We start from the raw sequence: 14,999 nt of genomic DNA, 5'->3' as shown, positions 1-14,999 counted from the left end.
CCTGACGATATACACACATATGTTCCAAATTGCATAGTCTGGCAAAAGAAACGATTTTTGAAAATAGGTCGCCATGAGTGGAGCAAGGTGTTTGCTGCCGGTGACTTTACCATAAACTGGATTGTTCCTTGGTGGAAGATTGAGGCAATGGTTGGTTGCAGTAACCAAGCATATTGTCGTCTCCCGAGCTTGTCAAGATTAACCTTTTATTTTCCTTGTAGAGTTATGAGACAATATGGTCTTGCACAAACTATCCCTATAGGAGATCTCCGCCGTCCTTATGAATTTCCCGTGTCACAAGAGATTGAGCGTTTTGACGGATACTGGAGCGGCAGGCCCTTATGGGAAGTGATTACCCACAAGGAACCACCTTGTTTGTCAAATAAAGTGAAACAATGGCTTGATGGAAGATTCCAAAAAATCTCAAGTCAAAATTGAGAAGACCAATGTGAAGGATCGTCTAGGCGACAAAAAGGTCCCTGCTAAAGAACGTCTAGGGGAAAGGATTGAATTCAAAACTCCTATTATGCCAGGAAAGAAAAGTTCTAAGAAAAATCAAGGAAAAAGAAAAGTTGACTCTACAAAGAAGGAAGCTTGGGTAGAGAAGAAACATGGAGTTCTAGCGGAGGGAGAAACTATCTATACTAAAATAGAGTGTAGATCTTCTAATGGTTGTCTCCTAGCAAAGGTTATGGATCAAGAGGAGGAAAATGAAGACACAAATTGGAAAAGAATCAAGAAAGAGAAAAAAGACTAGAGCATTGCTTTTCCTTTGACTTATTAGACAAAGTTAATTTGTTTTAGTTAATTTTTTAGCTTTTATTTTATCAATAATGTACTTTCTTTATTAATTAATAAAATTTCAGCTTTTATTTTAATTAACTTTCAATTAAAGCAATGAAAACAATTACAATATTTATTTTTCGGAGAATTAATTCGAGTACGGAAGTCGAATAAATTTCCAGAATATGTGAAACTGGTCTAGACACTCGCAGAAAGCTGGCGCTGCTATCTGATTTACTGTCGCTGACCATTTGGCTCTGTCGCCTGGCGACAAAATTGTCGTCTGGCGACAGAGGCTATCGTCTGGCGCCAGTTTTGAAATTTTGCAGACATGCGTTTTTTACTTCGGGGATACAGAATTTGAAGAGATTAAAGTGGCCGCACCCTGTCTGGGTTGCCTACGTATCCTTTGCTTAAGGAATCAGGCCAAACGTAGCTCTCTTGAGTATTTCACTCAAGTACTTATGGGTAGTATTTCTTAAGTTGGTCAAGGTTTGTCATGTTTGAAAATTCATTGCCATCCATATCAGTTAATTTAGCCGCGCCTCCTGACAGGATTGTTTTGACAATATATGGTCCGGACCAATTAGGCCTGAATTTGCCTCTTGGATCTAAAACATTTTTTCTTAATGCTTTTAATACCAAGTCCCCAACCTTGATATTTCTAGTCTTGACCTTTGTATTGAAATGTCTAGCCATGCGGGTTTGATAACATTGATTATGATGTAGAGCTTCTAGTCGCTTTTCATCGAGTAGGATTAGCTCTTCATATCGTGCTCTAGTCCATTCGACTTCATCGAGTTTACTTTCTAACGCAATGCGTAGAGAAGGTATTTCTAACTCTACAGGTTGTACGGCATCCATTCCATATACTAAGTTGAATGACGTATTTCCTGTTGATGTTCGGATTGACGTGCGATAGCCCCACAATGCGAAGTGAAGTTTGTCAGGCCAGTCCTTATAATTTTCAGTCATTTTTTCAATGATCGTTTTCAAAATTTTTATAAGCGGCCTTAACTGCTCCATTTGCTTGAGGTCTATACGGGGAAGAATGGTGATGTTGAATACCATACTTTTGTAGCAATTCTTCACATTCGGCTTGAAAGTGAGTTCCATTGTCACTTATCATTTCATGTGGGACTCCGTATCAACAAATTATGTTTCTTTCGATAAAGAGTGCTACATGTTTGGCGGTGAGTTTGGCATATGATTGTGCTTCCACCCATTTTGTGAAGTAATCTATTGCAACCAAGATGTATTCATGACCTCCTGTTCCGGGAGGTGTAATCTTTCCAATTATGTCTATTCCCCATGTAGAGAAAGGCCATGGTGAAGTGTAGGTGTAGAGAAGAGAAGGTGGGATATGTTGCAAATTTGCGTAAATTTGACATTTTGGGCATCTTTTTACATATTGATGACAATCTCTATTCATGGTGGTCCAGTAATATCCTTCTCGCATTATCTTTTGGACTAGCATTTTGCCATTAACATGTGTTCCACATATACCTTCATGGATTACTCTCATAGCTCTTTGGGCATCTTTTTTGTCTACACATAATAGAGCTCGACCCTTAGGTACCCTTTTGTGTAGTTCATTTCCTATGAGTACAAACTGGGAAGCTAAAAGTCTTAATGCTCTTTTCGCTCTTTTGTCAGCATGAGGAGGATATTCTCCTTTGGTGACATAATTTAATATATCTGTGAACCATGGTTCTTCTTCAGGTTCCTCTTCTTGAATCACTTCATCATCCTCTATAGCTTGAATATATGCTGGTTTATGCCTTTTTTCTATGGTTAAAGGCATTTGCTCAATTTCCTTAGGTATTCTGACCATTGAGGCTAGTCTTGCCAAGGCATCGGCGAATTGGTTTTCCTCTCTAGGTAGGTAAGTGTATTCCACTTTTTCCAATTGATCGGTGAGAGTTTCCAAATACGTTTGGTAAGGATCTAAGCTTTCACTCCTAACCTTCCATCTTTTGGAGATTTGATTAATAATTAGGAAGGAATCTCCAAATATCCGGAGTTTCTTTACGCCTAAGGCTAAAGCGGTTTCGAGGCCTACCACACATGCTTCATATTCGGCTGCGTTATTGGTGACGTCGAAATCCAATTTAATGGATATAGGGACATGTTCTTCTTTAGGTGATACTAACAAGACTTCTACGCCGCATCCCTTTTGGTTTGAGGCTCCATTAAAATATAGAGTCCATGTATCATCCTCTGTCATCATTAAACTTTCATCTGGGAATTCATTCTCTTCTAAGGGTGCCGAATCTTCTATTGGGAAATCTGCTAGAAAATCCGAGACCACTGATCCTTTAATCGCCTTTTGAGGCATAAACCTTATATCGAACTGGGCCAAATTTACTATCCATCTTGAGATACGCCCGTTAAGTGTAGATCTTTCGAATAGGTATTTAAGAGGGTCCATTCGTGAGACTACGTAAACGGTATGCACGAGCATGTAATGTCTTAATTTAGTTGTGGCCCACACCAGTGCGAGGCACAGCTTTTCTAATGGTGTGTAGCGTGTTTCATACTCGAGCATCTTCTTACTTAGGTAATAAATAGCATTTTCTTTGCTTTCTACCTCTTGTGCAAGCATAGCTCCCATTGTTTCCTTTGTGACGGTTAAGTATAGTCTTAAGGGTATTCCGGGGAGTGCTGGAGCTAATACAGGAGGATTCGAGAGATAGGCTTTGATCTTTTCAAAGGCTTTTTGACACTCATCGTCCCATATGATTGGTACATTTTTCTTAAGCTTCTTGAATATTGGTTCGCATATCGTGGTTAACTTGGATATGAACCTACTTATGTATTGCAACCGGCCAATAAATCCCCGAATTTGCTTTTTGGTTTTGGGCGGTGGCATGGACATGATTGCTTTAATTTTGGTGGGATCTATCTCTATTCCTCTAGAGCTTATGACATATCCCAAGAGTTTCCCTGAGGTAACTCCAAAAGCACATTTGGAGGGGTTTAATCTCATGTTGTATTTTCTTAGTCTTTCAAAGAACTTTTTTAAGGCTATTGGGTGTCCTTGGCGGTCTTTTGATTTTACAATCATGTCATCCACATAGACCTCCACTTCTTTATGCATCATATCATGGAGTAGGGCAGTTGCTGCTCGTTGGTAAGTAGCACCCGCGTTTTTTAACCCGAATGGCATTACCGTGTAGCAATAAGTACCCCAAGGTGTTATGAATGTTGTCTTTTCCATATCTTCTTCAGCCATGAGGATTTGATTGTATCTTGCATACCCATCCATAAATGAGAGAAGTGCATGATTTGCTGTGTTATCTACCAAAATATCGATGTGTGGTAAAGGGAAGTCGTCCTTTGGACTTGCCTTATTTAAATCTCGATAGTCGACACACATTCGAACTCTACCATCTTTTTTCGGAACCGGGACAACATTGGCGACCCATTCGGGGTATTTGGATACCCTGATAAAACCTGCAGTTATTTGTTTTTGTACTTCTTCTTTTATTTTAAGAGCCACGTCGGGTTTCATTCGACGTAACTTTTGTTTTACAGGTTTCATCCCTGGAATTAATGGTATTGTGTGTTGAGCTATTTCTCAATTAATGCCCGGCATATCTTCGTATGACCAAGCAAATACATCGATAAATTCTTTAAGTAGATTAATTAAATCGGTTCTTTCTTCTTTGTTTAGTGTTAGTCCGATTTTAACTTCTCTTTTAATGGTTGGATCTTTTGAGATATCAACCGTTTCTGTATCCTCAATTATTGGAGTCTTATTTTCAAGTGTTTCCACTGCTTTAATTATTTCTTTATCATTTTCATCATTAGTTAAGCAATGCTCGTCATCTTTAGAAGAACAAGAAGAATACGGGGAAGAAGACATATTATTGTAGACACCCATTTGTGTCTCCCCAAAACCAAACCCAGTGATGAATACCTTTCACGTCGAACCATAATCGAATGAGGTGAAAGTGTGAAAAGTCAAGTGTTGCGGTTAGTTTTTATTAAAATATTTCTTTCTGTTTTCGAAAACCCACTCTATTCTATGAAAACGTCCATTCCAGTTTAGTTTGGTCCATGATAAGGGTCCAATAATGGTGTAGTTGGATGGGTCTTGAAAAAACCTTTCCAACGATATATTATAAGCCCAATTCCGATGAATAATGAGGAAGTAATGGCCAAAATACTAAACTGGGCCCAAACCGGATTTTACCTACGACCCAATGATCATGAGGAGGGTCCAAAGGTTTAATCCTATTACTAAACTAATTAGGATTGATTAGAATCTTCTATAAGTTTCTAAAATATCTTAATTATCCTTTTTTGAAAAGATAAGATCATAGAGTTTTGATTTACATATAAACTTTCCTTTTTTAAAACTTTCCTAATTCTATTCGGATTTAAAGATGTTCAAAGATAGTCAGATATTATTTTCGTGCCTCATATTTTTTATCCAAATTTTATATGGTTGGATAGATCTATAATATTAATTCCGAGCTATAACGAAAAAGATATGAAAGAAATACGAAACTCTATCCAAAACTGACACCCTTTCACTATTTCGGCCATATCTTTTTATCTACAAAAGATTTTAATCTGATTCTAATTGCATTAGAAAGTAGACTTCAAGAGCTTTCCAACGACATATTATATGACTTATTTGGACTTCTAGATCAAAAGATATGATAAAAACAAAATCCAAAAAAACTGTCTCTGTCGCCAAACGACAGGCTTGTCGCCTCGCGACAGACTCTGTCGCCTGGCGACAGGATAAATTTCTGGCGACAAGGTCGGTTTGTTAGCGACAGAGTGGAGTTTTATTCTTTATCAAATTCTATGATTTTCCGGACTTTTTCCTTATAAATAGGGTCCTCGACCTCCGTTATTATTCATGATCTCTCACCATCAATTCTCTCTATTCTCCCTCTAAGCAATAAAGCTTATTCTTTCTCTCTCTTTCTAAACTACCTTTTTTCAAAATACAATATTCCGCATTCACAAGACTTAGAGTCTCTTAGCCACGTTCGAAGTTGCCTTCGCCCTAGACGTGAAAGGTTGATAATTTCTGAGGGTTTGGTCCAAAACTAGTCTAAACTTTATTTAATTTGATTATAATTTAATTATTTAATTAATGTTTATTATTTTCATTGAAGTTTACTAACTTGTGTATTTTGTTATTAGAAAGAGGTACGAGGCTTCAAAGTATGTAATCTTATTACTCTCTTTCAATGTAGAAAGCATGCTTATTATTGTTTAATATTCCTAGTATCATGTTAGGATGCTTCTAATGCTTTCTAGTATCATGTTAGGATGTTATTTTATGCTTTCTAGTATCATGTCAGGATTTTTTATGTTTTCTAGTATCATGTTTAGGATGCCTTTACTCTTTCTAATATCATGTTAGTACCATGTTAGGTTTAAAGCTTTGATCTTTATTGTTTAGTGACATGCTAGGGTTTGTTATTAATCTTGTTAGTGTCATGCCTAAGATCTTGCTATTATTATTAAGCTTTATTATGCCTTATCATGTTACTATTATTATTATTGCTTTATTATTATGTTGCTTGTTTTATTTATTGTTATTGCTTGATCACACCTTTTATGCTTGTTAAAGGGAATTTGTACTTGAAATCACGCTTAATAAGATAATTAATAATTTGGTTTAGGCTAATGTGATTTTAACTCAAGTGATCGCCAATAATAGTTTATTTGTGCATTAATATTCAACCAACATAGATAAACAGGGTAGGTTTAATATAATGTTTGTATGTTATTCGAAAAGCGCACATGAATACGAGCAGAACAAAGTAGAGGCCTATTTTATAGGGCGGGTCCTTTCTTTTGTAGATTGGATTCGTACCCTCATCCCCGGACCCTGTTTGGTTCAAGACCTTATGGAGTAGTTGATGGTCCTTTTGGATTGTCTTTTGGGTTTACAAGTTCCTAAAACTTGTTGGCGACTCTTTTTGCTCTTTTTCTTTCCCTTTGGAACGCCACCGTACTTTAGTGTATGATCACAGTGGGGTTCAAGTTTGGGATCATAATGCTTGAAATATTCCCTACAATTATTAAATTCAGAAATCATTACATCAAATAAAGTAATGTCCGTCGGGACTTGATTGCTAACTATCCTAGGAGTAGAAATAGAAAATGAGGGTGCTAAAGACTTAGAAGACTCGATAGGGGAAGACTCTAACTCAGACTCTGACTCAGACGATTCTTCGAACATTGGTCCTTGTCCTGTAGTCATTGAAATCTTCTTTCCATTTGTAGTGGTTACCTTCACCGTCTTGCGCCATCCACGCTCTTGATCTTTTATTGGAGTGATAAATTCGGAGGGGTCAAAACTTTCACTTTGGAGAACCGCTTGGATAAGTGAAGAATCATCCTCCGTGTATCTTGATTCATTCTTTTCTCTTCCAAAGAGGAGTCCCATGACATTAAATTCGAAACAAGGAGGTGCTTTCTCCTTATAAATTGGAGCTGGGATCTCGTCTAGGAAGCAACAATCCAAAAAGATTTCGAACCCAGTTTGTCTTATACCATTTACAACGAAGGGTTCGGGAAATTCATGACAAGGATAGTCCTCTCCTTCTCTTATAAATTGTCCATTTAAAGTGAGAGGATATTGGTCCATGGGTATCTCCCTTTTTTGTGTGCGGGCATTTCTTCGTGCTCTTGATTTTTCCTGGGCCCGCTTAAAGTCTTCGCGAGTTGGTTCAAAACCAAGTCCGAAAGTATCCAATTTAGGGAGGCCAGGTACGCCCATGTGTTTAGCTATTCCTTTCTTCTTTCCTAGAGTCATTCCAGGAAAATGTCCTTGCTTTCTTAGGATAGCATTCGTTGTCATGTTTGAATGGAGGTCGTAATGAAGAGGGGTCCTTTCATCTTCCTCTATTAAGGAGACCTCTTCGCTAAAGCCCCACAAAGCTTCATCATTTTCATCATGTTCCACATTAATTAGTGGATTTTCTACTGTTTTGATTCTCATAGATGAAGCATCAATGGTAATTGGAATGCCTCCAACTATGGCCTTTACTTGTTGATGAAGAGATGAAGGGACGACCTTTAAATCATGAAGCCAAGGGCGTCCCAATAGCAAGTTAAAAGATGCCTTGATATCTACTACTTGAAATGTAGTGGCATGCTCAATTGCACCCGCCGTTATATTCATGGTAATTGTCCCTAGTGCTTGACGACGTGAGTTATCATAAGCTCTTATGCCTTGAGTTGATGGGGATAAATCCTCATCTCTTATTCCCAACATTCTTGCGGTTCTAAGTGGGCACACATTGATTGCTGAACCGTTATCCACAAGAGTCATGGGGACGTTCATTCTTTTGCATATGACTGTGAGGTTTAGAGCTTTATTGTGTTTGTCACCTTCCGGTGGTAGATCTTTATCCGAAAAAGTGACTAAATTGATTGGACTTGGAAGGTCACTCGTGAGGAAGTTAGCAAGTCCCTCAGGAGTAGTGTCCGAATCTATGCCTACTTTAGCCAACGCATCCATGACTGCAACTCTATGTTATCGAGATATGGCTAAAAGTTTCCATACATTCATTTCCACTTTAGTCTTTTTTAACTGTTTGACAACATCGTTGTCTTCTATAATAGGCACGGGAATTTGCTGAATAGAAGGTATAGGTTGTGTTGAAATGGGAGGTTGTATTCTCCCGGACCTAGTGAGGACGTCTATGGGCGAATCCTCCTCGTCCCAAATGTCACTTACTGGGTATATTGTTGATAGAGGAGTCTCCTCAATATCTTTAAGGTAAACATCCTCATCATCACTGTCCCATACTCCATTAATCACGGTATCCTGTGGAAGTTGAACTAGCTTCTTCTCATCAATCAAACGTTGGACCAAGTCCTTAAACTTGAAGCATTGCTCTATTGTATGTCCCCCTGATTGATGATATGAACAATAATATTTGTTTATTCTTTTCAGTGATTCAAATGGTCTTGGTTCGAGAGGTTGAACTTTTCCATTCTCGAAGAGCATTTTGAACATGTTTGTGTATGACGTCCCAATTGGAGTATATTTTCTATTATTCTTTTTGGGAGTGTCAATTACTTGGAGAGAAAAAGGTTTCTTTTGTTTAGGTGGGGGTCTACTTTTAAGTAACTCATTTTTCTCTTTTATAGCCTCAAAGGTTTGTGAGATCAACTTTTTCAATTCTGTCAATATTAATGTCAACGACACTACTTCTTGCTTGGTTGCAGGTTCCTGGCCATGGAATTCGAGAGCATCTTCGAAGATTTCTTCTTCAATGGTCTCGATAGGCTCTATGAGGCTAGATGGATCCTCTTGGTTTTCTTCGTCGGAAATAGCTAAGGAATCCGACAGCGGTGCGGTATTGATACTTGGTTTCTTACTTGCAGGAGGCAATGGGAGCTTGTTACTATCGATCAAGTCTTGAATGGCTTCCTTTAGTCTCCAACAATTTTCTGTAGGATGACCCCTACCTTGGTGATATTTGCAATGTGCATTTGGGTTCCAGCTAGCCGTTCTCCTTTCGACAGGTGGGTCCCCAAATGGTCCAATAGGAGTTATAAGACCTTTTGCAAGTAAGCGATCAAATGCGGTGTCATAACTCATACCAATAGGAGTATAGTTCTTCCTAAATGGTGTCTTTTGTCCTTGATTATTATTCATTGCCAAAACTTCATTTAGAGGAAAAGTGCTAACATTATTTGAGTGGGTAGATTTGGATGAAGAAGGATTGTCGTTCTTCTTATTTTTCCAGCCACCACTTGAGTTGTTATTAGCAACTTTTTGTTTAGCAAGGTCATCTTCAATATTAATTCCAATATCATATACAGCTTTGAAAGTGTTTAAGTTGCTTTGGTACTTAAGGTGCTTAGAGTATTTTTCTTAGAGGTTCTTAATGAACATCCTAACGGATTCTTTTTCACTAGGCACTTCAACCATTTTTGCAGTAGTTTCCCTCCATTTATTAAAGAAGGAGGTGAAACCCTCATTTTCTTTTTGTTTTAGCATTTCTAATTCTCTATGATCGGTTCCAACTTGTATATTGCATTTATACCTTTTAATGAAAGCGCTCACAATGGATTCCCAACTAGAGGTTTTTTCTTTATCAAGTGAAAAGTACCACTGTTGACATACAGCTTCTAAGGATAATGAAAATACAGAATGAAATGCTTTTCTATCTATCCCCTTAATACTCATTACAGTTTCAAAAGCTCTTAAATGAAAATAAGGATTGTCCATAGCCTTGAACTTAGGGATGTCATTGGGATTGAACTTTTGTGGGAGAAGGTCCTTATCCACCGAGACCCCTTGGGAGCTAATCTCTTGAAATCTAAAGTCGTTGGACAGTTTGCCCAAGCTTTCCTGGATTAGGTCCATTTGTTTTTGTTTTTCAGGATTACTTATTTGCAGCGATAGGTTTTGCAACATTTCAGCCAAGTTGGCTACCTGTCCCTTGACTTCATTAAGTTCTTCTTGACTAGCCATTGCCTTCTTAGCTTTCCTTTTCCTACCGATTGGTTTGTCAAAAAGTAAGACTTGAACAAAAGTGTTGTCCTTGATTAAACGCCCTTCCTTTCTTGACCACGCGCTGTAATTTAAACCATATTTGTTTTAATACTCGACTCTAATTGACTTGACTTTATGTTCAAAAGATTTAAAAGAAAAAGTGAAAAAATGGGGTATATATTTTAAGGGAATTTAAAAAATTGGAGGATTAATATCCGACTTACCCCCCCAAAAAAAATGATGGAAAACACGCATTCAAAGACTCTCTAGACATGGTCATAACGTGACAAACATGTTATGTGTGTGCTTTATGTGTATGTGAGTGACATGCTTTGACTACTTGTGTATGACCATGGGACTTTAAGTGCCTAAACTCAATTAAAGACTTAAACATGGTTTGTACCATTAACAAACTGATTAATCTGATTAGTAGACTGTTAATTAGACTCGTCGTGATGACTCGAGCAAGAAAACTGGACTGTCGCTAAAACGACAGAACTGTCGCCACTGTTTAGAGCCTATCGCAAGACGACAAAATTGTCGCCAGGCGACAGACACTAAACTGCAGCGCCACAGTCCAAATTCCTGCGCCATTACTGGAACATGAATCTGGACTGTTTCCAGTAATTTTACTCTAAATGGACATACCTAAAGTCGTACTAAGTCGAATTGATTAATTTAATAGCCTTTAATTAATTCAAAATTAATTAATTAATTAGACAAAGTCCTTTTAGTCATTAGTCAATTTATTTAGTCTTTAACACAAGTCAAACAAACGGTTAACACATATATAATAAATACAAGCAAGGGTGCACAAGTAGTTCACATAGTCACAAGATGAGTTTGCCACCTAACCATGGCTCTAGTTCTCTAAAGTTCGAGGATATGGGTTAAGTCAAAAAGGTCCATGGTTAAGAATCCATATGCATTGCACACAAGCCTACCGGGAGGGTTGGAGCGAATGGACAGGATTCCGCGAGTTCGTGATGAAATCGAACTCGACGCCATGGTTTGGTGGATTCACAAACATTACACGTACCCAAATCTGAACTTTGCACATGATAGTGGAATATTCCATTGGGCAGGTGAAGCAGGAACCCCCAGAGGGTTATTTCCATATGTAGAACACATATGGGTTCAGAAAAGTGAAAAAATGACTCAATCAATAAGCAAAATCGAGCCAACAACACTAGAAATGGTCAAAGCAAGAAGGCAGACCCCTGGTTCGGTATTAGAAGAACTTGGCGCCAGACTACAGGGACTGTCGCCGCAAAAAAGCTTATGTCGCCAAGCGACAGAACTGTCGCCAGGCGACAAAACTTTTTACGGGCGACAAGCCCTGTTTTCTAGACGCTAGTTCCTACATGCCTTGGCAAGTTTCTGTGTTCTTCGAATTTTCCAGATTTCGCATCATCTTTTCGATTCTAGTCATGAAAGATATTTCTCAAATTTCCTACGTGTAAAATTCCTATGGATTGACTCATGGGGTGCTCCCATGAGGACCTTTTAATGCATATGACAATAATGTTAATCAAATCACGCACATGAAATACTTAGAATTTTTCGAGTCTCATCCGCTCATTCTAAATAATTGCCAAAATTAAATAAATTTAAGGAATATAAATAGAAATCCTCCCCAGTGGAGTCGCCAAAAACTGTAGGGAATATTTCAAGCATTACGATAACCCCAAACTTGAACCCCACTGTGATCATACACTAAAGTACGGTGGCGTTCCAAAGGGAAGGAAAAGAGAGCAAAAGAGTCGCCAACAAGTTTTAGGAACTTGCAAACCCAAAAGACAATCCAAAAGGACCATCAACTACTCCATAAGGTCTTGAACCAAACAGGGTCCGGGGATGAGGGTACGAATCCAATCTACAAAAGAAAGGACCCGCCCTATAAAATAGGCCTCTACTTTGTTATGCTCGTATTCATGTGCGCTTTTCGAATAACATACAAACATTATATTGAACCTACCCTATTTATCTATGTTGGTTGAATATTAATGCACAAACAAATCTATTATTGGCGATCACTTGAGTTAAAATCACATTAGCCTAAACCAAATTATTAACTATCTTATTAAGCGTGATTTCAAGTACGAATTCCCTTTAACAATCATAAAAGGTGTGATCAAGCAATAACAATAAAATATAAAATAAATATCAAGCAACATAACAATAAATCAAAAATAATAATGATGACAATAGCATGATAAGGCATAATAAAGCTTAAAAATAATAGCAAGATCCTAGGCATGATACTAACAAGATTAATAACAAACCCTAGCATGTCACTAAACAATAAAGATCAAAGCTTTAAACCTAACATGGTACTAACATGATATTAGAAAGGATAAAGGCACCCTAAACATGATTCTAGAAAGCATAAAAACATCCTAACATGATACTAGGAATCATAAAACAATAATAAGCATGCTTTCTACATTGAAAGAGAGTAATAAGATTACATACTTTGAAGCCTCGTACCTCTTTCTAATAACAAAATACACAAGTTAGTAAACTTCAATGAAAATAATAAACATTAATTAAATAACTAAAGAATTAAATTAAATAAAGTTTAGACTAGTTTTGGACCAAACCCTCAAAAATTATCAACCTTTCACGTCTAGGGCGAAGGCAACTTCGAACTTGGCTAGGTGACTCTAAGTCTTGTGAATGCGGAATATTGTGTTTGTAAAAAGGTAGTTTAGAAATAGAGAGAAAAATAAGAATTAAGGAAGAGTTAATGAGAATTGATTGTTTGTGAATTGAGAAAATTAAAGAATAATTGAATGTGAATTGATGATTCTGAAAACAGGGAGTCGGACGCTATTTATAATGAAAATAGTCCGGAAAAATCATAGAATTTGATAAGGAATAAAACTCCACGCTGTCGCCAGGAATTAACTCTGTCGCGACGCGACAATGTCTGTCGCGAGGCGACAGGGTCTGTCGCGTGGCGACAGACTTGTCGTTTGGCGACAGACTTGTCGTTTGGCGACAACCTGTATTAGCGCGTTTTTTCTTCACGCGGAATCCGATCTTTAATCAACTTGATCTACGGAATCCGTACAGAAGATAAAATATATATTTTTAAGATAATAAAACGATATTTTATTCCAAATAAAAATCTATTAAAAATAATTAATTATTAAATCTAATAATATTAGAAATAAAAGGAACCTTCTAGAAACTTCTAGAAAACTATAATTAATCCTAATAATTTTAGGAATAATAATTAACATTGGGCCCTCCTCTAGATCATTGGGCCGTATTTAAAATAATTAACCAGGCCCAGTTTAGTATTTTGGCCATAACTTCCTCAATATTCATCGGAATCGGGCTTATAATATATCGTTGGAAAGATCTCTTCGAGCCCCATCCATCTAAACTATTATTGGACCTTAATTATGGACCAAACTAAACTGGTTCGGCTATTTTCAAATAAATAAAGTCATTTTCAAAAACAGAGAGAAAAGAATTTAATTAAAACTAAACCGCAACACTCGACTTCCAAACCACTTTCACCTCATTCGATAATAACACAACGTGAAAGGCATTCATCACTGGGTTTGGTTTTGGGGAGACACAATTTGGTGTCTACAAAGTTATTTTTTTTTCTTTTTTGAAACCTCTCCTCCCTCCTTTCATGGCAACCATTATCATGATTCACGACCACCACATAAACCCCCACCACTCCTTCTCACCTGATTTCAACATCCCACCTGACCATTATGACCCACTCACCATGACAACTCGGTCTGTTCTCGTGCTCATTATTCACTCAATACTCTCTCTCTTTATGATATCGTTAATTTTATAAATTCTAGAAAATCACTAAGTAAGATTAAATTTTGATGAACACTTATTTGGTCATTTCAATTGGGTTTGAGATTCGATTTGGGTTTCAATTGTTTTGAAAAAAAACAAAATTTTATTTTGGATGGCAAAAACAAAAGGGGTTTTAGAAAAAGATAAAATTAGGGTAATAAACTGAAAAAGGGGTTAGATTTATTTATTAAAACAATATGAGAAGATCACATTAATAATCTTAATTATAAATTTATAATGATAGTTGTTTATGCTAATTTTCGTCAAGTGGGATTAAATAACAAGATATAGGTTACGAATCAACTACGTAAAATCCAAAGAAGAAATGGTACGAAAATAAAAGAATGATACAAGGAATTGGTGACGCGGAAAACCCAAAGAAGGTAAAAATCGCGGGTAGAATGAGGATCTACCAAACTTTCACTATGAAGAATTTGAATTCAGGGGGTTACAATGTATGCTCAATATGTATTTAGTAGCTAGGTTTCGGTGCATCTCTTGTCGATGAATCTTGATCCTTTTATAGATAGTAATAAGGGCAAAACTTAGCGGTTGTGAAGTGATAAGACGCTCCCCATGATTCTCTGAACCATATTTTAAATACTCTCCCCCAACTCAGCCCACTGACGGCTGTATCTAGCCGAGGAAAGACTTAGTCTTCCATACCCAGCACGTCCTAGAAAATAGGGAAGTAGTTCTTATGTCTTTCTTTCGTCGAAGTTGGCTTCTCTTTGTCAGGGTTCGCTCTTCGTCGAAGCTTGGTTTTTGTCGCTGACTTTAGCTGACTTTCATTGACTTTGACTTATCAAAATTTACCCATAAAAATTTTCCCCTAATTGCTAAACATGGACAGCTATGTACATTTTTGGCAATTATAAAATAAAAAATAACTGAA

The sequence above is a fragment of the Chenopodium album genome, chromosome 15, assembly GCF_948465745.1.
Source record: "Chenopodium album chromosome 15, dcCheAlbu1.1, whole genome shotgun sequence".
Taxonomy (NCBI): Eukaryota; Viridiplantae; Streptophyta; class Magnoliopsida; order Caryophyllales; family Amaranthaceae; genus Chenopodium; species Chenopodium album.
The sequence above is the reverse complement of the archived record's forward strand: the minus strand, read 5'-3'. Positions refer to the sequence as shown.